This window comes from Podarcis melisellensis (genome assembly GCF_964234715.1).
Source record: "Podarcis melisellensis genome assembly, chromosome: 13".
Classification (NCBI taxonomy): Eukaryota; Metazoa; Chordata; class Lepidosauria; order Squamata; family Lacertidae; genus Podarcis; species Podarcis melisellensis.
The window spans coordinates 7,827,030-7,852,566 of NC_138545.1; the positions used below are offsets into that span (position 1 = coordinate 7,827,030).

At 40.8% G+C, this 25,537-nt stretch overlaps 1 long non-coding RNA gene across 1 annotated transcript in view; it reads right to left on the reverse strand.

The window, feature by feature from the left end:
- Positions 1-14,463, reverse strand: part of LOC309355931 — a 49,750-nt gene extending 35,287 nt beyond the window's left edge. Inside the window, exon 1 of the long non-coding RNA XR_014162642.1 lies at positions 13,721-14,463. This is a non-coding gene — a long non-coding RNA (uncharacterized lncRNA). The remainder of the gene's footprint in view (positions 1-13,720) is intronic.
- Between the last annotated feature and the right edge of the window lie 11,074 nt (positions 14,464-25,537).

Genomic DNA, 25,537 nt, shown 5'->3' on the forward strand with positions numbered 1-25,537 from the left:
ATAATATAAGAGAGAACATGATAAAAATGGCTCATAGGTGGTACCTCACTCCTTCCAGATTATCAAGAATGTATAAAAATTTGGCAAATGCTTGTTGGAGATGTGGAGGAAATAACGGTGACATGATCCACATGTGGTGGATGTGTGAAAAGATTAAGATTTTTTGGGGGAAAATATACGATGAATTAAAAAAGATGATGGGGATAACTTTTACTAAAAAAACCGGAGGGATTTCTATTAAGTATTTTAGATAAAGAGATCTCAAAAAATCTAAGAGAGGTATTTTTGTATGCAACCGCAGTGGCTTGTATACTAGTGGCCAAGGGATGGAAAGATCACAAGGCTCCAAAAATAACAGATTGGCAAATCAAATTACAGAAATTGATGGGGACGGCTCAACTGACTAGGAAACTCAGAGGAAACTCAAAGCAAAAATTTGCAGAAAAATGGGATGGTTATAGAAGATATGTTCAAAAATACAATAATAGTTTTGACTCCGTGCTAGCATTTGAGTGATAAAGGAACTAAAAGCAGGTGGACAACAATTAAGGATTTATTATGTTTTCAGAATGTATTAGAAAAATTATATAGAAAGGTTTATTGTTTTGTGTACATTCAAATGTAAGATAAAACATATGCAAAGGGACTTGACAGGAAGTCAAAGCTGAAGAAAAGATTTTGGAAGATAAAAGGGGGAAAATATTTACTTTCATTATTACCATTTTCTGTGCGGGTGTGGGTGTGTGGGTGTCCGCACATATGTGTGTTGTTGTATGCAATGTTTGGGAGGAAATAAGATGGTAAATAACAAACAACAAACTAAATATCGATGTATGTAATTTTTATTTATTAATTACATTTAGTAATTCTTCTTGTATTCTTCTTATTCTGCCATAGTATGATAGAAAGCTTATGCCCTTCGTATATAATATTAAAAGGGTAGTTGCAAAATGCCGCCATTGAACATGTTGATTTCTGTTCCTTCCTGGAGTGCAGTTCCTATGGGGCTCTCTTAGCCACCTGCTACTTATTATTATAATGCTGCAAGGAACAGTGGAGAGTCATTATCTGATCTCGAAAAAGGAATTAACAGATTTGCTTTGGGGGTGGGGTTGAGGAATAGCACTCAAATGGTAAAGGGCTAATCACTGGCCTCCTAGGATCATGGAAGCCCCTATAATTTGTTCCAACTGCCCAAAGCTCCAAAGACTTGCCAGAAGTTACTAGAAAATGATCAACCAGTAAACCTGAAAATTGATATAAATACCCCCCGAGCAATGTACACCCGAGAGTAGGGGAAAAGGTGGGCAGGGCTCCGTCACTTTCCTTTCATACTCTTCCCCTTTTATTCCACCTTACATCAACTAACCTTGCTAGCCCTTAAGGCATGCATTGGTGTCTCAGTCAAAGACATAGCTGATGTATTTCTCTTAAGAGATGTGTTAGCAGAATTAGCCACCAACCTATGTAGACTGCTAAGTCTGGTAGTTTCTGTTTCTGTACAGAGGAGATTCTCAATCTAGAGGGATGCTTTGCTGATTAGATGTTGTGGCTTCTGATAGCTCTACCTTTGTTGCTTCCCATGGGGTACAAAGTAGATACTCTGGAGTGTCCCAGAAATGATCCCCACCCTGTTCCACATGAGTGGTTCCAGCCAGGAGCTCTCTTCATTGGTGGAATTGCTTCTCAGTTAGTTTACCATTCTCATGAAGTTTCATACAGTGAACATCCTTCTCAGAACCAGCTTAATGTTCCAGAGTAAGAAATTGCTTCGTTTGCTATGCATCTTTTGTAGCTGCTCAGATCACAAATATATTTTTTCTGTAAATGGCAGAATGTTAAGTGTGTGTGTGTGTGTGTCCGTCCGTGTGTGTGTGTAGGTTTGACTGATCCCCCCATAGAATCTATTAGAAATTACCAATATTGTGATATGATTTTTTTTAATAGATATTTATTGGAGTTTTTAGAAAAGAAATACAATAATAATAAACAGTGTTGCTTTGTTTTTACAAAATTTCGTAACATCCTTAGACTTCCTCACGTCTCCCGCTCCCACTTGCATCATTAATAAGTTTTTGTCAAGCAAATTATCATCTTATTTCCAAATCTGTAACCACTTATTTAAATACAATACAGAAATTCTCCTACAAATTTTGTTTCTCTTAATCTCTCTTATCATCAAATTCTGATCTATTTTAGTGATGGCCAATTATTTATAACCAAGCATCCTTCTTAACATTCCACTAAATCACAATGTTTTTGTAGATAAATCTTGAATTTCTTCCAGTCTTCATCAATCCTTTCTTCTCCCAGGTCTCGGATTCTGCCAGTCATCTCCGCCAATTGCATATAGTCCATCAGTTGCATCTGCCATTCTTCCAGTGTGGGTAGATCTTGAATTTTCCAGTTCTTAGCGAGTAGTATACTTGCTGCTGTTGTTGCATACATGAAAAATGTTCTATCTTTCTTTAACACCTTCTGGTCGACAATGCCCAGAAGAAAGGCCTCTGGTTTCTTGGTGAAGGTATACTTAAATACCTTTTTCAGCTCATTATATATCATTTCCCAGAAGGCCTTCACTTTAGGGCAGGTCCACCAGAGGTGAAAGAATGTTCCTTCATTTTCTTTACATTTCCAACATTTATTGTCAGACAAATGGTATATCTTGGCTAGTTTAACTGGGGTCATGTACCATCTGTATATCATTTTCATTACATTTTCTTTCAGAGCATTACATGCAGTAAAGTTCAACCCAGTGGTCCACAACCTTTCCCAGTCCTCAAACATAATGTTATGCCCAATGTCCTGTGCCCATTTTATCATAGCCGACTTAACCATTTCGTCTTGTGTATTCCATTTCAGCAGCAAGTTATACATTCTTGAAAGTACCTTAGTCTTAGGTTCTAACAATTCTGTTTCCAACTTCGATTTCTCCACCTGGAACCCTAGCTTCTTGTCACTTTTAAAAATTTCTTTAATCTGAGCGTAATGTAAGCAGTCTCGCACTTTATCCTTCATTTTCTCCATACTCTGCAATTTCCAATTGTCTCCATCTTTTTCTAACAGTTCCCAATATTTTGGCCAGTAGGCTTCCATATTGGGTCTTTTCCAGGCCTTAGCTTCCAAAGGTGAGAGCCACCTTGGAGTTTTATTTTCCAGTAAGTCTTTATATTTTGTCCAGACATTAAACACTGCTTTTCTGACAATATGGTTCTTAAAGGCCTTATTGATCTTAGCCTTATCATACCACAAGTATGCATGCCAACCAAAAGCATTGTTATAACCTTCCAGGTCTAACACATCAGTGCCTTCGAGAAGTAGCCAATCTTTTAGCCAGCAGAAAGCTGCGGCTTCATAGTACAACCTTAAGTCTGGCAGGGCAAAGCCCCTTCTTTCCTTCGCATCTGTTAAAATCTTAAACTTGATTCTGGGCTTTTTGCCCTGCCAGACAAATTTGGAAATATCTCTCTGCCACCTCCGGAAACACTCCGTTTTGTCCACAATTTGCAATGTTTGGAACAGAAACAACATCTTTGGCAATACATTCATCTTAATAGCAGCAATTCGGCCTAACAAAGAAAGCTTCAGTTTTGCCCAGCTATCCAAGTCTCTCTTAATTTCAGACCAGCATTTTTCATAATTGTCCTTAAATAGACTCAGATTTTTGGCTGTTATGTTGACCCCTAGGTACTTTACCTTTTTCACCAATGATAATTCTGTTTCTCTCTGAAACCGTTCTGACTCTGTATCTGTCATATTTTTCCCTAACACCTTCGTTTTTTGTTTATTTAGCTTAAATCCCGCCACCTGACCAAAATCATGTATCAGTTGTAATACTCTTTTCGTACTAGATTCTGGCTCCTGCAGTGTCAAAACTAGGTCATCTGCAAAAGCTTTAAGTTTATATTGTTTCGCTCCGACCTGAATCCCCTGCACCAACCGGTCACCTCTGATCAGGTTCAGGAGCACCTCCAAAACTGAAATAAATAACAGAGGGGAAATCGGGCAGCCTTGTCATGTTCCTTTTTCAATTTTAAATTCTTCCGTTACCACATTGTTAACTATCAATTTAGCTTTTTGTTCTCAATATATTGCATCAATCCCATTTTCAAAACCCCGCCCCACTCCCATTTCTTTTAAATTTCCCTTCATAAATTTCCAAGAGATGTTGTCGAAGGCCTTCTCCGCGTCTATAAAAATCAGCACTGCTTTAGTGTTTATGTCTGTTTGCAAAAGTTCCAAAATGTCAATAATGTTCCTTGTGTTTGCAAACATGTGTCTACCTGGGAGAAAGCCGGCCTGGTCTTTATGAATTACTTCATTTAAAACTCTTTTAAGTCTGCCTGCTAAAACATCAGCAAATATTTTGTAATCCACATTAATGTGAATATTGTGATATGATAGCAGTAAACATACTCATTATACAAAGGGATGAACAAATTCTACCTCTATATGCAGAATGGTGACAAAATTCTACCAGCACATCCTTGCTTTGGCATTTGCTGTGAACGAAATCAATGAGAATCCGAAGTTCCTACCCAATGTCACACTTGGATTCCATATCTATGATAGCTACTACGATGCAAGGATGACTTATCGTACCACTTTGGATGTGCTCTTCAAAACGGATAAATTTGTTCCCAACTACCAGTGTGACAGACACAAAAAGCTCATGGCTATCATTGGCGGACTTGGCTCTGATACTTCTAATCTTATAGCAGATATTATAGGTTCCTATAAGGTTCCACAGGTAGGAATTGTCCCTGTACACATGAGATTGTGTGTGAGAGTGATGTAGGCGCTTCTTTCTTATGCGGAACTTGATTTTGTAGTTTCATGATATTTTATTTATTCTTCCCTTATTACTTAACATTTATTTTTTGGCTCTTAGTTAACTGTGGCCTCCTTGAGTGTGTGTGGTGTTTTAAGCCTGCCTTTTAAAAATAGGGTTGTCTTTTAGATTTCTTTTTTGTTTTTGTTTTTTGGTGCTGGTTTTTGTTTATACAGTAAAATGTAAGTCATTAGAGTTATGTTGGTAATGAAGCGACCGATAAAACAACAACAACAGAGATGAGGGCAGTGTTGGGGAGTTTGGAACAGGTGGGGGCTCAGAGTGTGGTGAGGGCAAGGGTAATGGGACAATCAAGATTTCAAACAGACTGTTGCCCCAGTGAAACAAACCAAATTGTACCCAGGATGGTGTGAGAGACTGTGCTGTGTAGAGTTTGGGGTGTCAGACTAACAGGACCTAGGAAACCCAAGTTCAAATCTGTACTTGGCCATAAAAATCTCATTGGGTGAACTTGGGGGCCAGTCACTGCTTCTCAGTCAGTATACCTGAAGGAGCGTTTCCACCCCCATCGTTCTGCCCGGACACTGAGGTCCAGTGCTGAGGGCCTTCTGGCAGTTCCCTCGCTGTGAGAAGCCAAGTTACAGGGAACCAGGCACAGGGCCTTCTCAGTAGTGGCACCTGCCCTGTGGAATGCCCTCCTACCAGATGTCAAAAAGAAAAACAACTATCAGACTTTTAGAAGACATCTGAAGGCAGCCCTGGTTAGGGAAGCTTTTAATGTTTAATAGACTATTGCATTTTAATATTCTGTTGGAAGCCGCCCAGAGTGGCTGGGGAAACCCAGCCAGATGGGTGGGGTATAAATAATAAATTATTATTATTATTATTATTATTATTATTATTATTATTATTATTACTACTACTACTACTACTACTATTATTAGCCTACCTCACAGAGTTGTTGTGGGGATTAAATGCAGGGAGAACCATAAACGCCACCTTGAGCAGGTTGGAGAAAAAAATATCTCATTGGAGATAGAGATGCAATCAATCAATTCTCTGCTCTCCTGCTCAACATTTTGCTAATGAACATTTGGTACAAATGTTATGCATTGCAGCGTTGGACTAGATGACCCTTGTGGATCTCTTCTAACTCTACAATTCTATGATTTTATGATGATGAAATTGTATGCTTTATATACTTGGGACATTCAATCAGATGTGCTAAATTTAGCTCTAGGCTCCTAACAACTGCTTATATATATAATTGTTGTATAAGCAGGAATATAAAGGCATTCCTAACTTTGCCCTGCAATATCTGCACATTATTATTTTTTCCAGCTCACATATGGCTCATTTGCCCCACAGGGGAATCCTTTCACTCAAGGGCCATCCTTTTATTGTCTGGTCCCAAATGAAACCCAGCAGTATATGGGGCTTATCCTGTTACTCCAGTATTTCAAATGGACATGGGTTGGAATTCTTATAGATGATGATAACAGTGGAGAACATTTCTTGCAGACACTGGATCCATTGTTTTCTCAGTATGGGATCTGTTCAGCATTCACCCAAAGAATCCCACGCATAAGCCATTGGGATAACTTGGAGAAACTTATTGATAGAGCCACAATTTTTTATGCACATTACACAGATTATACAGTGATTACATTCATTATATATGGAGAATCTTTGACTATTGCATGGCTTAGGGCTATTATGTTTATACGAGACTCTGGAAACAAGGAGACTCCCTCAATGAGAAAGGTGTGGATTACAACAACCCAGATAGATTTCATATTAACTGGCATTCAAAGGAGCTGGGGTCTTCAAATGTTCCAAGGTGCAATTTCCTTTACAGTTCACTCCAAAGAGATTTCGGGGTTTAGGGAATTTATTGGGACCATAAAGCTTCACGGGGCCCAGAAGGACAGTTTTCTGAAGGACTTTTGGGAGCAAGCCTTTGACTGTGTTCTTCCGAACCCCAATGTGGCAATGGATGTTGACCAAACATGTACTGGAGAGGAGAGACTGGAGAGCCTCCCTGCACCACAGTTTGAAGTGCTCATGACTGGCCACAGCTATAGTGTTTATAATGGTGTTTACGCTGTGGCTCATGCTTTGCATATTATGGGCTCTTCTCGATCCAAGCTGAGAACTAATGAGAAGGGTTTCAATGCTGAACTTCAAGATCTTCAGCCCTGGCAGGTAATGTCCCTACAACAAAATATTCTTTCATTTCAATAAAAAGTACAGTCAAAACTCCTTTTATGTAACCCTCTGGTTATGTAAACTTCGGGGTGCGCATGCGGCAAACCCGGAAGAATTCCTCAGGTTGTGGAAACCTCGGAGTTGAGACTATATTCAGCTTTCTCCTGTATGAATCACTGAGGAAATGGAATTGGCCATCTTATTGGTTGAGAGCATTTTATAGGTTTATATTTCTTTCATAGGCTGATAGAGTTGGGAGGAACCCCAAGGCTCATCTAGTCCAACCCCCTGCAATGCAGAAATCTCAACTGAAGCATCCATGAAAGAGGCCATCCAACCTCTGCTTAAAAACCTTCAGGAAGGAGAGTCCACCACCTTCTGTGGGAGTCTGTTTCAGTGTCAAACAGCTCTATTAGAAAGGCCGTGACAGTCCTGCTTTATTGTGTCACATTCCTCAAGGGAATTGTCTCCTGCATCATTTCCCGTCCTGCTACTGTTCTCACTGCTACTGTCTTTGCATGTTTTAAATTTAAAAAATTTCTGCCACTGGAAGTTCCCCCCCTCTTTCCGAATTTTCCTATTGCACTATAAACTACTTAGGATTTGTCATTCAGGATTTCAAAGTAGAGCAGATAGATAAAACTCTTGAGCATCACAATCCTTGTTCCGCCAACAGCTTTGATCCTGAAAATCTGATCTGGCTGCTGAAAGGGATCAGAGGGCTGGGGAGAATTCCAGTTGAGGCTCCTCTGGAAAGCTTGCCTGTTTCTTGAGATGGGGACTTCTCATCCTCCCTCCTGTCCTTGAGCCCTCCCAGTGGTGATGGGCACTCCTCCATAGCCCACCCAGCTTTTCCCAGGGCAATGGTGACATCAAGGTTGCAAGGATTCCTCCCGAAATGCTCAGGATGATTCAACACTCCAACCAGTAGTCTGACTGCAAGGTGTTGAAGTGCACTGTGCTCTGATGGGGCATCCTTCTGCTCCTGCACAGTGACCCCACTTCAGCTTTCCAGGCTACTCTCAAGCTCTCAAGCCCAGTGGTGCTAAAACTCCACACACAGACCCAGCCATAAAAGAGAGAAGTCAGCAGACTCTTCAGCCTAGGGTGGTGGAAGGTCTTCCTGTTGGTTGCCTTTCCATTTCCTGCTTCCCAGAGAGTCTCTCCTGGGTCCTCCAACTGGATATCCAATGCAGGAAGAATTCCCATAATCCCCATTAGCCATGTTGAGTACTTGGTAACTGTCATCCAACAGCAGTGGAAATCACTAGCTGACATAAATGGTAGTAGTCAGAAAAGATGAATTCTCTGATTTATTTATATCCCTCTTTATTATACCTTAGCTCCATCACTTTCTTCATGGGAGTTCCTTTAACAACTCAGCTGGGGAAACCATTTCCTTCAATGACAAATGGGAAATGCGAGGTGGCTTTGACATAATGAACATGATTATATTTCCAAATAACTCTTTCCAGAGAGTGAAAATTGGTAGGATTGACATAGATGTTCCCAAAGGTGAAGAACTCATAATTCATGAAGATATAATTGTCTGGCACAGCGGTTTCAACCAGGTATGGATTCTGGCGTGGCTGGATGAAGACATGGGCTGAAGGAGCTGCAGTCAATGACATTATAGCCTAGGGTTCCCTTGCTGACTCGTCCAGGCAGTATTCTGGCCAGTATAATCATGAGGAAGATAATGCTCATACCACCTTTAATGTTTTTAGACAAAGACTGACATAACAACAATGACTGGTCACAGAGATAACTATAGAGATAATACATCTCTATGAATAGAGGCATTCCTTGGTTCATTTTGAATTCTTCTTTGTTTATTTTTCTTTTGGTTTCCCTTAGTGATTAGTATCAAGAGGTTGGAGAGTGGGAAACGAAAGCTAGAATTTTAGTATAGCTGTGATTGGTAGTAGTATATATAGATTCAAATCCAATGCAGCAACTATCAGAAGTGTTAAGATACTTTCTGGTTCTTGACATACATACGGACGCACTTATTTCTGAGTGTGTAAACATTTAAAAAATTATTCTATGAACGCAATTAAGTCCACCATAATAATGTAGCTACATTGAGGAGTTGGTGCTTTGGTTGCAATCTTTTAACCATTTAATTGGGATTAAGCTGTACTGAAATCAAAGGAACTTAATTAGGAGCCAAGATAAACTGGATTGCACTCCTATATTTTGACTACCTATTCATCCTGAGCTCAATCTAGCTGCTTCATTTTAACTGAGCAACTTGAAAACTATTCTCTGACCATTCAACATGATGATTCCCGTAGTCCCTTTCTTGACAAGAGATAGATCCCCATTACTGATTACCTGTCTAGATTTTTCACTGACCCATCATCTTTGCCATCTTCTCTGAAGATTCTCTCTGTGTGTTTGTAGATGTGGAATCTTAACTAATGGTGACTCACTCTCTTCAAATACTCATTTGACTCAGTCTTTATGAGTTATCTGCTGGCTAAACTATGGGTATTACCAGAGCTGTTCCCCTGCTTGCCCAAGAGGGATGCTTTTAGGTCCTTAAAAGGTCTGGCGCATATGCCAAGATCAACATCAGAAGTATCTGTCTGTCTATCTTTCTATCTATCTCCATTTCCCTTTTGTAACTCCTTTAATGTCTGGATAGGCGATGCCTATTTCTTTGTGTAACGACTACTGCCACCCTGGCAATGAGAAGAAAAGGAAAGAAGGGAAGAAATTCTGCTGCTATGATTGTACTCCATGTCCAGAAGGGAAGATTTCCAACAAGAAGGGTAGGTCATGTAGTACCCCAATGTTTTGATCCACACAGAGTAATTTAAAAGAGTTGTGTCAGATGGCTATTTACAAGTGAAAACTTACTCCAATGTGCATACTGTCATGTGATTAGCTAAATCAATGTGAGCATAGCATTTGCAGAAGAGAGAAGGGAATGTATATCCAAATATCTTCTAAGGGTGACACCATCCTGGTTCCAAGCTTCATAGCAGAATATGACTCTATCCATGCTTTACATTGCAAGCTCATTCAGAGGTGTGCTCAGTCGATTACTGCACCCCTCCTCTGCTGCCCCGAGTTTCAAAGGGTGAAGCCTAAGGAGCACTCCTGTAAACACCTTGATGCCAGTCAGTGATGAATTGTGAATATGGAAGAATCCCTTTACCAAGCTGGTACTTCGGGGTGCTCATTATTTTGGCATAGTCTGCCTTGCACCCACTCCCACAGCCATCTATCTGTGAGAAAAAATGAAGCCAAAGAAAAAAAAGGCTAGCAAACAAGAGGTGCTTGGAGTAGTCTAACATAGGCGATTCCTCAGCGAAACACCCCAAATATTCCTACTCAGTCCCTAAACAGGTGACCAGTTATTTCTGTACTCATCCACAGGTGACTGGATTGGTTTTAGTCCCTGACAAAGAGGAAAAGGAGTAAGCTGTATTTCAGCTTGTACATTGTTTTGAAAAGTGCAAATTATATAAGCTCACCTTTAAACGTACCTTAATTTTTATCCCTAAATCTTGAGTGTTTCATATATGTCGATTCACTTTTTGAGACAAGAACTATATTTTAAAAATAGGAGAGCTCTGAAAGCTGGATGATAATCTTGCTCCAATCTTCTTCCAGTCTATCGGGGGCAATCCTATGGAAAGATCCACCAATGGTAGAGAAAGATCTGTACATTCTTAACTGATGTATGAGAGGCATAGCTGTCAACCTTTCCCTTTTCTTGCGAGGAATCCTATTTGGAATAAGTGAATTTACCTTTAAAAAAGGGAAACGTTGACAGCTATGATGAGAGGTAGAGTGGAGAACAATCCATAGGTAACAGGTAATTAATGCTGAAATGATAAATTTACTCTTTTTTAGATATGGCTGACTGTTTCATGTGCCCAGAAGAGCAATTTCCAAGTAAGGACAAAGATGAATGTGTGCCTAAAGTTATAACCTTTCTTTCTTATAAAGAACCTTTAGGAATTACTTTAGCCTTTGCTGCTGTTTTTCTTTCCATTCATGCAGTCTTGGTGTTAACAATTTTCATTAAGCACAGGGACACACCCATTGTCAAAGCCAACAACCGAGGCCTCACCTATATCCTCCTCATCTCCCTCCTGCTCTGCTTCCTTTCTTCATTGCTTTTCCTTGGCAAACCTGGAAAAGTGACCTGTCTTCTTCGACAAACAGTGTTTGGCATCATCTTCTCAATGGCTGCTTCTTGTGTATTGGCCAAAACCACCACTGTAGTGATAGCTTTCATGGCTACAAAGCCAGGATCCAGCATGAGGAAGTGGATGGGGAAAAGACAGGGACATTCTGTTGTTTTTTCCTGTTCCCTCATTCAAGCAAGTATTTGTACCTTGTGGTTAGCAACCTCTCCACCATTTCCTGATTTAGACATGCACACAGTAACTGGAGAAATCATTGTGCAATGTAACGAAGGGTCAGTCGCCATGTTTTACTGTGTCTTGGGTTTCATGGGCTTCTTGGCCATTTCCAGTTTCACTGTGGCATTTCTAGCCCGCAAGTTACCTGATAGTTTTAATGAAGCCAAGTTCATTACCTTCAGCATGTTGGTCTTTTGCAGCGTGTGGTTATCCTTTGTTCCAACCTACCTGAGTACAAGAGGGAAATACATGGTGGCTGTGGAGATTTTCTCCATCTTAGCCTCCAGTGCTGGGTTACTGGGTTGCATCTTTGCCCCTAAATGCTACATCATTGTGTTTAGGCCCCAGCAGAACAGCAGAGAGCTAATTAGGAGAAAGTTTTAAAGATTCTGCCTTGTTTTCTTCTACTGCACTATTAATGTACTATTAATGCATTGGTAAGGATTACTAGAGCATTAGCTATGATTTGATGAGTAGGTGAGGAGCCTGCCTCGAAAAACATCCCAGAAAAGGTACATTATGTATTTTCAGCAGCTGACTTTTGCACAATGGTTGAGATCTTTGGATAAAGGGCAGTATGTAAATCAAATAAAACAATAATTGCAACTCTAGTGCTTAACAGTTAAATGCAAAGCAAGCTCTTAAACAGAGAGCTAAAACCAAGAGAGGTGGTTAGATTTCCAAAAGATTTCCAATAGGACAGTGACAGAGATACATTGTGTTTGTACCATGAGAAGCGAAGTTACAGGGAACCAGGCAGAGGACCTTCTTAGTAGTGGCGCCCTGTGTGTGGAACACCTTCCCTTCACATGTCAAGGAGATAAAGAAATACACAACTTTTAGAAGACACCGGAAGGCAGCCCTGTTTCAGGAAGTTTTTAATGCTTGATGTTTTACTATGTTTTTATATATGCTGCAAGCTGCCCAGAGTAGCTGGGGAAACCCAGTCAGATGGGCGGGGTATAAATAATAATAATAATAATAATAATAATAATAATAATAATAATGTGAGCATAGGTGCATGCTGTACTGTGCTGTGCTGACCTGAGGGTTTGACGTCTGCCCTAGGCCATGACATTCACCTGGGTCCCAGGTTATGACACCCAGATAACATCATAATAAATAAAAATATCAAAAATATCATATCTGTCCCATTGGGGGGCATCCGAGGTCTGTATGCGTGTGGCCAGTGCCGTATTTACGTAGAAGGTAAACAAGCTATAGCTTAGGGCCCCACTCTCTTGGAGGCCCCCCAAAAAATTAAAGGAAAAAAACACCTGGATGTACATTTCCAAAATATAAGATAAAAAACAAAATAAAACTTACATACAGCAACAGTGTTTTGTGTTGTATAGGCTCCTATTTGCTATGTGCAAATGACTTTAGATACCTATTAGGTCCATAAATTACCATATAGCATATATTCAACACAAAAAACAGCGACAATTTGTTGCTGACAAAGGACAGCTGGACATACCCCCCCCCCAAATAAGACAGTGTCGTATATTAATTTTTGCTCCCAAAGATGTGCTAGGTCTTATTTTCAGGGGATGTCTTATTTTTCCATGAAGAAGAATATGGTACACATTTATTGTTGAACTGTAGCCTTTTTAATCCACGGGTAGGAATAATTGTTGCACCTGAGCAGAGACAAAAGGAGCCAAACAACACCAAGGGGTTAATCCAGAGAAAGAGCGTTTTATTCTGCCATCCGGAGGGGCAGAAGGCACCTGTGTGATTCAGTTCACAAAAGACAGGCCGCACCGAAAACATTTTACAAGCAGGTTTTATCCTTTTTCCAAACCCCTTTTTTCCTCTCCCCCTTCACAGATTCTTACATACAAATGTTGCTTTTCATTCTCTGGCTCTGTTCCCGGAAGTATGTTGCAAATCAATGTACCAGGACAAGGTTATCTTGGATCTGGGAAGCGAAAAGCTTTACTGTTCTCAGCTCTGGGTTTGTTACAGCGTTTTTGCTACAGAGAGGACTGCTTAGCTCATGCTTTTTGTCTTAGAGGGAAATGCAGTTTTTAAAATGCGTACGCCGAGGCCTGGCGGGGGGGGGGGGATTCACAAACAGTTTTTTAGGGCTTTCTGGGGTAACCCTAACTGTACCCCTTCAGAACAACAAAAAACAAAAAGGGAATTATTAACTGTATATGGTACAACACCTTACGGTAGCTTCGGGGGCCTTATATTCAGGGGTAGCCTTATTATCGGGGAGGCCTTTTATTCGGGGGAGGCCTTATATTACAGTGAGAGGCAAAACTGGAAGTAGGTCTTATTTTCGGGAGGATGTCTTACTTTTGGGGAAACAGAGTATAAAGGGCCCCATTACCTTCAGTAGCTGAGGGCCTCATCAAACCTAAATCCGGCCCTGGTCAGGAGGGTGCTCTCCTTTTCATACTGGGTGCTGAGAAGGTGCTGCTATAAAACTAATGAGGGATATTGATCTTTAAGTCTCCTCCACAGAGTTTATGCTGCTAGTCTCCCTCAGCTTCCGCAATGCCCATCAACTGTCACCTTCGGCCAACTGCCACTCTCCCTCAGTAGTTTCACGCTAGGCCTCAACTGCCTCACCAGGCCGCAGTTCCTCAGCTCCAGGACTCAACTGACAGCAGGCCTCAGTGTTTACTCAGCGCTTTTAATATCTGGAAATTAGTATAGAATAAATAATAGGAAGAGAGGCTGCAAGGCATAGTCCCAACAAGCAAAAATGAAGTATTTTATTATATTACAATGAAGTTGCAACAAGAGCAGAGCAAAACAGTACTTCACGAGCAGCTGAAATAAAGAGCCATACATTTAATGTAGAAGAGACAGGGGATGTCGTGACACACACAAAGATGACAGAACATTTGAAGAACAAATGATCCCCCATTACTTTACTTCTTTTTTAAAAAAAGTCAACCCCAAAGACCTTATTTTATGGGATGAATGGTTTGGGAGACGACTTGTTGCCTTGGAAACTGAAGACCAGAGGGAGCAACTGTTTATGAGCAGTTGGAACAGACCATGGGATATTATTCTTTTTATTTTTAATTTAAACGGTGGTTTTTTGTGTGTGTGTGGCTTCTTTTATTTCTTATATTGTATTCTATTATATTACAATTTGAATTCCGTAGGATACCGTATAAACCATAATGATAATTAACAAAATACAATTTTAACACAATAATATAATATAATATATATAATATAATATACAATATGAGAAATAAAAGGAGCAAGGAAGATTCATTTACAAATCACAGAACAGCTAGCACAGTTTATTACAATGGCTACAGCAGGCAGAAAAATCATTACGTAGCCAGAGGTTATGTTAATAAACAGCACCGCAACAGGTCAGGTTAAGGAATGGCTTTGTTTACTGAAAATCTTTTATAAATGGAAAGTTAGGGATCTGGAGTGAACCAAATCCTACAAATCAGGACTGAACTCCCTGCACTTGAACTGACATGTGTGTTTCATTCCTGCTTTGTGCAGGATTCAGGCATACAGGTTAAGTTCCTAGTGGGAACTTAATTTGAGGCATCTAATCATAGCCTGCATTTTTATCAAGGCTTATATTTTGATAAGGATCTGTATTTTAAAATGAGCTTAAAGATTTTCAAATGTTTTATGCCAGGCAGAAGACCAGCTGCCTAAGTACTTTGGCAAGATGTTTATCCTCCTGGACAAGGGGGCCCCCTGATTTATAGCAGAAAACAATTCTCAAAGTCGTAAAAAAGGGAATTACAGGCTGAGAGCAAGGTTACACTCACCCTACAAATTAAGAGTTGGTAAATAGTAAAATGAGCCATATCTTCCTAAGGTTAAAAGGCCAAGAGCAAATGGAAAAGCAGCTGGCTTGGCTGGAGAATGGGGTGTAAGCAGAAGAAGAGGTTTCTTCCTATTTATTTTGAGGCTGTAAACTGTTCCTTTATACTTTGAGAAGGTTTATTCTTCTAAAAGGCTACCTATGATAATGTATTAAATATATTGGCTTAAATGTAATTATGCAAAGGATCTAGAAAGAGAGAAATGTTAAATTCTTATTTCATAGAGTCATATTGCTGTAGGAGACCAGAGGGGCAAATGAGCCCAGCCCCCTGCCAGACAGGAGACGCCATCGAGCACTCCTGATATATGGTTGTCAGGCCTTTGTTTAAAGACCTCCAAAAGAATGAGATCTTTCAATGATAAACTCAAGATCTCTGACATCTGTTTAAGATAAAAATTTAAAACTATTAACCATCTGTTTTGGAGGGCAATAGGGCAAGGAGGGCAAGAGGTGAGCTGGTAATTAAGGTTCCTTGTTGAGACAAATGTAAGATATATGACTACTTATTTGTCATTTATAGATAGAAGAATATATAGCTTTTTGTTTCCCATAAAAGGCAAAAGGAAATGGGTGTATCTTTTGTGATTGGTTCTAGCAAACAGCCAATGGGAATTTCAACCAGGCTGATTGGACAGAGGCAGCCAAAGGAGGAGCAAGGAGGCTGGGCTGAGGGAATATAAGTGCTGGCCATAATGGCAGGAGGCCAGGCCAGAGCTTGGTAACCATATACCACTGTGCCTCTCATTTATTTGTCTGACAAATAAATTATTATTTTAATTTCTCTATTGCTGCGTTGAATATTTCATTCCAGCTAAGCGTTAACCACAAGCAGGGTGCTACAAATTTTCACATGCTGTATTTATTAGAAAAATGAAGTAATACAAAAGTATGACGTATACTAAGCAGAAACACCAAAACAACTCTCATAAGTTACATAATTTATAACGCCTTGATGAAAATGGCCACATTACTGTATTAAATAAGAAGAAGTTGAAAAGGTGGACAATAGGATCCATTGGAGGGAAAAGTGGGAAGTCCAGAGATTTGGGGGAATGTCTGAATGTGGATATGTAATTTGTACTGTTATAGTCAGTGCTTTTTTTGGGGTGGGGAAGAAATGCAGGGGTACGCATATCCCTAAACATTTTGTGAATCTTTGTACTTTTGTCCATTTACCGTACAGTATTTATTTCCCCCTTTTCCTTTCTTAGACTGAGGTAAAGTTTGCAAACTGGGACACTACTTCCAGTTTTGAAGAGTTCGTAAACTGAATCGTTCGTAAAAAGGGCTGTTCTTAAACCGAGGCCCCACTGTATTTGTAAAACCAAATACAGTAAAAATTATTTCAAAAAAGAGCGAGATAAAAATGGCCACATGATGGCAGCAGAGAACTACGAAAGGTGCTGTGGTTTTTAGATCTGTGAGGAGGGACAGGCAATTTATGAGAAATTAATGTGAAGAGAACATACTAATTTTCATCTTTTTCCTATGGATGTAAACACCCAGCTAGTGTGGGAAGTAGATTGAGCATCCTTGGTCAGTGGCTTATAGGAGTTTCAGGGGATTTAACCTCAGGGGTCCAGCAAGGAACTGGGAGTGAATACATCTCACAACTTTCCCTCCTGACTTTTGAACTATATTCTCGAACTATATAGACACTACCTGCAGGCAGGCCACAATTTTGCATTTAATTTTTTTTTATTTTTGCAATTTACCCCAAACACTTTTGGATGAAGCTGGTGATGTGGGCACATTTCAATCTGTGCCCTTCAGACCTGGTTTGGGGACAGATCACCATGCTTAATGACCTTTGCTGGGAGAGGCGCAGATCTCTCAGTGACATGCAGTGCCACCAGCCATACAAATCTTTTGAACTTAGGCCAGGAGGTCTGGCATTGTGATGGCTCTGGCCTCACCTGTGGGATAAGTTCAGAAAGGCTTAGTGCTCATCCTTGCCTCCCGTTCTCTCAAACAACCACAGAGGGTAGCGGCGATGCAGAAGTTGCTAGCAATGTGGAAATAACTAAAGAATTGAGGTCTAGCAATGTGGAAATAACTAAAGAATTGAGGTCTCCAAGCACTGGGGTTATGCATTGCACATTAATATGGTTACAGGTAGGTAGCCATGTTGGTCTGCCATAGTCGAAACAAAATAAAAAAATTCCTTCCAGTCGCACGTGAGAGACCAAACTTAGTTGGTCTCTCACGTGCTACTGGAAGGAATTTTTTAAATTTTGTTTCGACATTAATTTGGGTTAACTTGAAGTAAAATGCTTGAGTTCTGAATATGTCCACATGAGGGCAGCAGAGGATTTGGTATGAATCTAGCGAGTTGACGCTTTTATGGGAAGGTGTTGGTCATTTGCAGAAAATTAATGAGGTGCCAGGCAAAAATATTCCTCTTCTATCTGGCCTTTGGTTAATTAAACAATCTATGGCCATTTAAACTTTTTCTCTCTCTGTGTGTGTATGTGTAGCATTATTTTTGTTTGTTAATATGCCATATATTTTCGTGTTTTTATATTGTAAAGTGCCCCTTAATCTTCGGAGGAAGGGCAGTATAGAAATTTAATTAATAATAATGAAGTGAATATAAAATGCTCCTGTTTGTTATCCTAGGTGCAAGAAAGGAGCAAGTGAAAAGAATCAATGGCACTACATACTAAATGGATAGAACTTTGCCTCTGTGTGCTGCAAACTAATTAGTATTGACTTTAAGAGGGTGCATTACTCAATATGTCCACATGGATGCAGCAGTGGATTAGAAAAATTCAAGTTTAGCGGGGAGGGAATTTCTGGAAGGGAAATTAATAGAAAAGGACAAATTGTTTTAAGCTTCAGTAAGCTAGTTAATGGAATTTTGTTACTGTATTTTAAAGTATATTATGCTGTAAGTCAATCTGACTAGAATGTACAAGAGTGAGATATACGTTATAAAATATTATCATTTCCACTCCCACTTGTGATTATAGATGTGATTCCCCCCCACCTTCTTATGCAGAAAGGCACGTAACGGAAGGAAATAAAGGTTTTTCCGCTGTGCTGTAAATAATTCTTTTCTTGACTTTAAGAGGTTGCAGTACTCAATATGTCCACACGAGTGCAGCAGAGGGTTTGGGAAAAAAACCCTAGCAAATTCAAATTCAGTGGGGAAGTAGGAATTGTGAAGACAAATGCATGGGGTGTGGAAATTGCTGCTTTAAACTTAAATTATTCTATTGACAGTAGTTTATGACTGCATTTTATGTGTTTTATTTACATTATGCTGTAAGTCACTCTGAGTATGAATGTAGAAGAGATATAAGTAATAAGTATAATAAATTCTACTTGTGAACATAACTGGGCCCCCGGCACCTCCCTATGCAGAAAGCCCTCTTGCAACAGATCCACTTAAAAACCACCACAACTGGACTTTTTGCCGTTTCGAAAGTAATGGGGAAATGCATTGAAAAGTGTGGGATGAACAAATGAACAAGTGATTAATGGAAAGGGGTGCATTAGCACTGCGCCGGCAAATCTCATTGTCATGCAACTGCCCCAGAAACAAATCTTATGCATATTATGCTGCGAGCCACTCTTGAGTAGAAATTTAGAAGAGTGAGATGTAAATGATAAATTATTATCATTTACGCTTCTAGTTCTGTGACCCCTGCCCTACATCCTTATGGAGTGCTAGCACACTTGCAAAGCTAAGCAGGGTCCAGTATTGTTTCAAATTGAGTGAGGGCCCGTGTGCTATTCCTGAATTGCAGGGGGTTTTGCCAGATGATCCCTTCCAATTCAACGATTCTATGAAATCGAAGTTTGTGTCTGTGCACTGCACATTAAATTTTGACTTTAAGAGGGTGCAGTACTGAATATGTCCACATGGGCGCAGCAGAGGATTAGGAGAAAAACCTATTTGGGGGGGATGGAAATCACTGTTTTAAGCCTAAATTATTCTGTTAACAATGTATTACTGCATTTTTAATGTATTATGGATATATATCCATTTGTCATGGATGCTTTAAGTGAGATTCCTGCATTGTAGAGGGTTGGACTAGACCCTCGGGATCTCTTACAACTTTACAATTGTATGATTCTATGATTATGCTATCAGCCACTCTGAGTATGAATGTGGAAGAAGGAGATAAAAGTAATAAATGATTCTGATTTTGACTTCTACTTGTGATTGCAGGTGTGACTCTCTACTTCAGCAAACCCCACATATATAATTAAAACACCTGGACATTTCACAGTTTTTTAAGCAAATGCATTGAAAAGTGATTAATGGGAAGACGTCCCAAGCACCCCACAAGGAAATAAGGATGGATGCTGCATAAACAGGTCATCTGTTTGCATTCCATTTGATGTATTAACAATTAATTGATTTTAAGGTGCTGTCACTCATTGTGTCCAGGAGAGGGAAGCAGAGTATTAGGAAAGAGTCTAGCTAGAAGGTTCTGGTTTCGTGGGGAGGGGCAGGGAACTTGTAGAGAAATGAAGGGAATACGACTTTTGACATAGTATTGTAGAGTTGGAAGTGCCCATGGGGATCATCTACTCCAAAGCCCTTAAATGCAGGAATCTTACACCCAACGTGGGGTTCAAACTCATGATGCTGAGATTAAGAGCTCTCCCTCAGATATCCTACTGCTATTTCATTTATTAAATGTATTCTCCTTAAATGTATTCTCTCCTCCTTCCTCCCAACACACTGGTGATACAACAATGCGAGAAAGAAGAACATATTTAGAAACAATTTAGCAGGTAAAAACAATTGGAACAATAACACCTAAAACACGTTTTGTGAATGCCCTGTAATATACAGGAATGGTGGAAGTGAACCGAGCATTTAGAACTGGGAGCGTCTGTTTAAACCATTTCTGCTGCATGCCTGGTAGTGACCTGCAGGTGGCATAAGGGAGGTGAATGTTTTGGGGTGTATTTTAGTTTAATTCACACATCACACATAGTTTAATTCACACAGATCCATGGCTGTGTCCCCTTGGACGGGGGTTGCAAACTGGGCACAGTTGTGCCTCCCTTGGCACATTTCACTTTCCTTGGTAGTTGCTCCCCTAAACGTTTTTAATGAACAGGGTTCCAAGCTCTATTCCAGCGGGTAAATATTTCAGCCATTGCTGCTGCTCTCAAGCTGTCGACCAGCAGGTGGCGTTACAAGGGCCTGGACCATCTCATGCCCATAGGGCCTTCCAGACATGCTCTGAAAGCCCTTGGTCTGGTATATTACAAGTGACCAGATTTATTGAGTAAACCTACAATTGTAAAATAAAAATCAGCCCAAATTCCCCTGTGAAAGAACAGACGTTTGTGTCAGCTAACCCCTTGCCAATGTCCCGTCAGGAATGGCAGCAAAGGCTTTCACTGGAATCATATGAAGATGCTCAGTAATAAAAATACTGTATTAAAACCGAATGTTCTAAAATGGATTCTGAGGTTGTGCCTGTGCCAGTATAGCAGGAGAGGGGTGCCCATGTGCTGCTTCAGGATGCAAGTGTGTCCACTATGTCCCATGGTCCCTTTAAAAAGTCCTCAGTAAATGTCCCCTCAAAACTCCAGGATGCATGTGGTCAGAGGGCCTACCCCCACCGTTTTTTGTTCTTGTGTTATGCCACACCCCTGCAGCTGCCATTTTGTGTCATGCCAGATACCTATGGCAGCCATTTTGTCTTGTGCCACATACAAAACAGCAGTCATTTTATATTGTCACACACACACACACACACACACACACACAAACACAAACACAGCAGCCACTTTGTCTTGTGGCACCTCCCAGCAGCCATTTTGTCTTGTGCCCCCCCAACAAACACCACAGCAGCCACTTTGTCTTGTGCCACACACACACCTCACAGCAGCCATTTTATATTGTGCCCCCCCGCAACAAACATGAGCAGCCATTTTATCTTGTGGCACCCCCCCCCCCCACAGCAACCATTTTGTCTTGAGCCACACATCCACCACAGCAGCCATTTTGTGACTGGCACCCATGGCACTTTCTCAAAACCCCAAATGTGCCCTGTGTGGTAGAGGAATTAGATGCTAACTGACCCTACCAAATGTGACAACCAGTCAGGCCTTGGGAAGGGGACAGTGACATTTAGGCACTGGAGGTTTAAAAAACCTGTCATTTCAATTGTTGTTTTTGGATACAATAACCTTGCAAGAGATTTCTTGTTGCCCGTTTCCCTCGACATGCTCCGGGGAGGAATATGCAGTTAATACAGAAATATAAACAACTAACTGGAGGCTCAGAAGGGTTTTTTGGCTGAGGCCTCATCCGAACTATACATTTAAAGTGCTATGATATCTCTTTATGCACTCATGGCTTCCCCCAAAGAATCCTTAGGATTGTAGTTTGCTAAGGGTGCTGAGAATTGTTAGGAGACCCCTTTATGCAACGACAGCTGCCAGGATGCTTATAGCAAAAAATTGGAAAGGGAGAAAAATTCCATCAATGAAAGAATGGCAAATTAAATTTTGTGAATATATAAATCTGGCAAGACTGACAGCATTCATAAGGGGACAATCGGACCAGAAATTATTAAAAGAATGGGGATGTGCTAAAGAGTATATGAAAAAAAACATTGTTCTGGAGTAAGCATATCGGTATGTAATGAATGATGCTTTGCAGGGTTAAAGAAAAAGAAAAATGGTGTAAAAAGTATAAAGATAGAAGTAATCTACATTAGACACAACAATTTAGAAAGAGTAAAATTTTTGAGGTCTTAGAACAAAGGAAGGAAGTCAATATGTATGTAATGACTAGATTAGAATGAAGATACGGTTTTATTTGTACATGTGTGCTTTTTATTTTTTGTGTTTTGTTTTTCTTTCTTGTTTGTATAGTTTTATTTTGGATTCGATGTTTGTAATTTTTGTTGTAATTTTGCATTGAAAATAAAATTTATATAAAAAAAGGAAACCCCTATTCCCCTCACAGAGTTAGCGGGTGGGTGTGCTAGGTGTTCATCTGGGGTGCTGAGCTGAGCTCAGTGGCTGGGCTTCCCCCCATGTACTGTCTGCAGTGAGCGAAGGTGGAAAAACCAAATGCCTGCACTGAGCTGAGGAGGGAGCCAAGTTGCATTTTTTGAGCTTGTTCTCAGAAGTTCCCACATAGCTCAGTCAGTAGAGCATGAGATTCTTAATCTCAAAGTCGTGCATTGGGCAAAAACGTTTTGGGGCACTTGTAAAACAAAAGAGGGGGGTGGAAGCAGCAAGGGAAGAAGACTGAAGTGGATGCTACAGCTTGGGAGGCTAGTATATACCAGAAGAATAAGAAATCAAGATAACAAACTTTTTATAAAAGAATGAAAATGGTTCATTGAATATTTACAGATGAATTGCAAACAGATCAAAAACATTGGCAGGGCTATAGTAACAACCTGCAGTTTCATAAGGGTATTTGTTTAAAGTGGATAATTAAATGGGTAAGTTAAATGAATTTGGATATGCAGAAGATGTTAAAAAAAATAATTTAAGGGGCAGCAGAAAGAGGGGGAAGGAAGTCAAACTTTGAAATGTTAAAATGATTGTAAAATTAATGAAATGTGTAAACTTTTATGGTGCTTTTCCATAGTTCAAGCCATACCCAAGTCGGCTTATAACATGGAAAAAGTTACACAATTACAAACATAATAAAAGTTGTCATAACAATGAATAAAACAAAGTACACAACCGAACTGAAACAATTTCCACATAAATCACAAGATCTAAAATAAAGATGCAAAACATGAATATCCGTAACAGCAACAACCCCCATAACGAAAAGAAACCTAAAAAGTTCCCCAGCCTGAGAGTCTGTCCCTTTAATGCTAGTGATACACAAGATTAATTCCTGCGTGATATTAAAGTACAGGTTCTTGTTTAAATACATAAATAAAAAGATTTCTATATATTGCACATAAATGGAAGACTAGTTACAGCACTCCAAGAGGGTGCCTACATGTTGAAAATGAGTACGGGAGTGTTGGTGCTCAGAGAGGAGAACTTGCAGGAGGAGCCATTTTGTGTGTGTGCAGAACATAATAAAGCACATTGGCCCATGACTCCATGAGAGTAATCCTTTGAGAGCCACCCCACAAGATGAAAGCTTCCCTGGGGCTCCTGAAACTAGAAATGCACTGAAAGCAGAACAGTGCAAGGAAGAGGTAGCTCAGTTTGTGGAGACCTTCTCATAGACACTGCAGGGGAGGGGGGGAGTCTGGAGAAGCAGGCTTATTTTGCAATCCTGCACAAGCCACACAACTTGGTGATGCTGCAAAGCTGCAGACCTGCCGGGGGGGGGCAATTTGGGGGCCCGCACAAACCAAGGGATTCCTTGGTTCCTCCACATACCATTGGCCACCAATGGTGGGTGAGCGCCTAAGATTTCCAGGCAAGTTGCCACTGGAGAGTAATTTTTCTGTGGCCACAGAAAAAGGCGCATTATTGGTGTGAGGCCAGGCCTTCCTTCTTGAGAAGGCCACAGCCACTAAGACCTATGAGGCTGAGCGCTGTTGTGGCAGAAAGAAGCTCTGCTACAACGGGGATGGGATTTGGAGGAGGTACTCAGGGTGAGGAGCAGCCGCAGGATTTGAAAATTTGTCGTCCGTGAATGCAGTGATTATTGCATGTCGGCCTGAGCTTTTGTGCACGCATGCATGGGCCCTTGTAGGGGTCTGGCAGCAGAAGGGCCCCAAAGATCACACCTGCTCCAGGTGCCATAAACCCTTTGGAAAGCTGACCAGGCACTCCTTGCCCAGGGCGCTGTTTCTCCAGGGCTGGCTTTGCTTACAAGTCCCCGAGTGGTTTGATGATCAATCTCCAGTGAAATCTGGGAATTGTAGTTCAGTGAGGGGAATAGGGGTCTCTTAACAAGTCTCAGTGCCCTGAGCAGATTGCAGTTTCCAGGAATCATTCGGGGGAGCTATGACTGTTCAGTGTTGTACCGTAATGCTTTGAAGGTAATTTTGGCCAGTAATCTCAGTCATTTTGCACTCATTGGCTAGAGGACCTGGGTTTGAGTTTGAGTTCACTGTATTGAGGCAATAGTTAACATGGTGGTTTTGTGACGAAGTAGTTGCAACAAACAACAGTTCTCTGCTGGAGTCCTCTCAGCCATGCAGTGGGTACACTTCCACCATTGTTCAGGCATCATCTCCAAACTCCCACCCTAATCCCTCTTGTAAAGAGATGTCTGCAAATCATTACAATCACTCCAGGCAGAATGTTGTTTGCAGATTTCCCTCCTTATATATCTATAAGAAAAAGGACTAGAGGTTGATACTGTGTACACACCATACACTTCAAGACATGCCCCCCCCCCCGCAATAATCATGGGAACTGTAGTTCACCCTTTCATAGAGCTACAATTCCCAACACCCTTAAACTACAACATATTCTGGAAGAAGCAGGCCACTGAGTATCAGTAATGATTAGTATCCACCCAAAGTGGTGCTTCTCTGGCAAAAACAAGCAGGGAAGTGAAACTGAGGACAGGAGTCATTTCGAGAGTTTACAGTGCTTGTAAGGAGTTTGCACATGGTGAGCTAAAGTTTGTTGTTGTACGCTTGAAGCTGACTCCTGTGCAGGATTACTTGGAAATAAACCCCTCTGCATTTGGAGCGGGGTGGGGCTCACTCCCTGTTCCATGTAAGTGTGCATGGTGCTAAGAAGCCATGGACTGCAAGCTCTCATGTGAACAACAACAGTCCACTAAACTTTAGGGGTAGTTAACATATTGTCCAATATGGCCCTTACTTCCAAGCAAGCATGCGTAAGATTGATCTGTTAGGGTAATGATTCCCCAACTGTGGACCATAGACTGCCAGTGGTCTGCGAGTTTCATTCAGATGGTTCATGGCGTGTCTTCAAAAATACAGTTTCAAATCACACAGCATCTAGCCCAGTGTATTTCAACTGATACAACAGGTGGAAAAACCATTAAGAAGTCCACCAAGACTGTCTGCAATTTTCAAGTGGTTCATTGAGTGTGTGTATGCCTAGAGAGGCGGGGAGAGTTTGGCAACCATTGTGCTAGAGTTCATCCGCACTAACTGTGTAGATCACCCTCATACTACTCTGGCTGTCATGGCTTTCCCCATAGAATCCTGGGAACTGTAGTTTGTTAAGGCGACTGGGGATTCTCTTAACAGCGCTCAGCACCCTTAAAAACTACAGTTCCCAGGGTTCTTTGGGGGGGGGGTAAGCCATGACTATGAGCAGTGGAAGAGTGCTTTAAAAGGTATGGCTGTGAGCTTTTGTCTCCTAGAAAGTAAAGTTTGGAGCAGCAAACCTTACACCCATTCTGAGGTGATCGTGGGTGGCTGTGGAAAATCTGCTCTTTTG